The sequence below is a fragment of the Monodelphis domestica genome, chromosome 7 (assembly GCF_027887165.1).
Source record: "Monodelphis domestica isolate mMonDom1 chromosome 7, mMonDom1.pri, whole genome shotgun sequence".
NCBI lineage: Eukaryota > Metazoa > Chordata > Mammalia > Didelphimorphia > Didelphidae > Monodelphis > Monodelphis domestica.
In genome coordinates, this window is record NC_077233.1 from 217,026,530 (window position 1) to 217,029,076 (window position 2,547).

Below are 2,547 nucleotides of genomic sequence, written 5' to 3' on the forward strand. Positions count from 1 at the left end.
CACCTCCAATGAAGAGGAAATTAAGGAAATCATTAAAAACTACTTTGCCCAACTATATGGCAATAAATGTACCAACCTAGGTGATAGGGATGAATATTTACAAAAATATAAATTGCCTAGACTAACAGAAGAAGAAATAGAATTCTTAAATAATCCCATATCAGAAAAAGAAATCCAACAGGCCATTGAAGAACTCCCTAAGAAAAAATCCCCAGGACCTGACAGATTCCCAAGTGAATTCTATCAAACATTCAAAGAACAGCTAATCCCAATACTATTCAAACTATTTGACATAATAAGCAAAGAGGGAGTTCTACCAAATTCCTTTTATGACACAAACATGGTACTGATTCAAAAACCAGATGGGCCAAAAACAGAGAAAGAAAATTATAGACCAATCTCCCTAATGAATATAGATGCAAAAATCTTAAATAGGATACTAGGAAAAAGACTCCAGCAAATGATCAGAAGAGTCATTCACCATGATCAAGTAGGATTTATACCAGGGATGCAGGACTGGTTCAATATTAGGAAAACCATCCACATAATTGGTCATATCAACATGCAAACCAACAAAAATCACATGATTATTTCAATAGATGCAGAAAAAGCCTTTGATAATATGCAACACCCATTCCTATTAAAAACTCGAGAAAGTTAGGAATAGAAGGGTCATTCCTAAAAATAATAAACAGTATATATTGAAAACCATCAGCTAATATCATCTGCAATGGACAGGAGAACAGGAGTGAAACAAGGATGCCCAGTATCACCTCTACTATTTGACATTGTACTAGAAACACTAGCAGTAGCAATTAGAGAAGAAAAAGAAATTGAAGGCATTAAAATAGGCAAGGAGGAGACCAAGTTATCACTCTTTGCGGATGACATGATGGTCTACTTAAAGAATCTTAGAAATTCAACCAAAATGCTAATTGAAATAATCAACAACTTTAGCAAAGTTGCAGGATACAAAATAGACCCGCATAAGTCATCAGCATTTCTATATATTTCCAACACAGTTCAGCAGCAAGAACTAGAAAGAGAAATCCAATTCAACCTTAGACAAAATAAAATACTTGGGAATCTATCTCCTGAGACAAACACAGGAACTATATGAACACAACTACAAAACACTCTCCACACAACTAGACTTGAACAATTGGAAAAACATTAACTGCTCATGGGTAGGATGAGCCAATATAATAAAAATGACCATCCTACCCAAACTTATTTATCTATTTAGTGCCATACCCATTGAACATCCAAAAATTTTTTTAATGATTTAGAAAAAACCATAATAAAGTTCATTTGGAAGAAAAAAGGATCAAGGGTATCCAGGGAAATAATGAAAAAAAATACAAAGGAAGGGGGCTTTGCACTTCCAGATCTCAGACCATATTATAAAGCAGTGGTTATCAAAACAATTTGGTACTGGCTAAGAGACAGAAAGGAAGATCAGTGGAAAAGACTCAGGGTAAGTGACCTCAGCAAGACACTATATGACAAACCCAACGATCCCAGATTTTGGGACAAAAATCCACTATTTCATAAAAACTGCTGGGAAAATTGGAAGACAGTGTGGGAAAAATTAGGTTTAGATCAATACCTCACACCCTACACCAAGATAAATTCAAAATGGGTGAATGACTTGAACATAAAGAAGGAAACTATAAGAAAATTAGGTGAACACAATAGTATACATGTCAGACCTTTGGGAAGGGAAAGATTTTATGACCAAGCAAGACTTAGAGTCACAAAATGCAAAATAAATCATTTTGATTGCATTAAATTAAAAAGGGTTTGTACAAACAAAACCAATGTAACCAAAATCAGAAGGGAAGCAACAAATTGGGAAACAATCCTCATAAAAACCTCAGACAAAGGTTTAATTACTCAAATTTACAAAGAGCTAAATCAATTGTACAAAAAAATCAAGCCATCTGCAATTGATAAATGGGCAAGGGACATGAACAGGCAGTTTTCAGCCAAAGAAATCAAAACTATTTATAAGCACATGAAAAAAATTGCTCTAAATCTCTGATAATCAGAGAGATGCAAATCAAAAGAACTCTGAGATATCACCTCATACCTAGCAGATTGGCTAACATGACAGCAAAGGAAAGTAATGAATGCTGGAGGGGATGTGGCAAAGTTGGGACATTATTGCATTGCTGGTGGGGTTGTGAACTGATCCAACTATTCTGGAGGGCAATTTGGAACTATGCCCAAAGGGCAAAAAAAGACTGTCTGCCCTTTGATCCAGCCATAGGATAATAAGAGATAATAATAAGAGATAATAAGGAAAAGATATATACAAGAGTATTCATAGCTGCGCTCTTTGTGGTGGCCAAAAATTGGAAAATGAGGGGATACCCTTCAATTGGAGAATGGCTGAACAAATTGTGATATATGTTGGTGATGGAATGCTATTGTGCTAAATGTAATAATAAAGTGGATGAATTCCATAGAGTCTAGAACAACCTCCAGGAAGTGATGCAGAGCGAAAGGAGCAGAACCAGGAAAACATTATACACAGAGACTGAT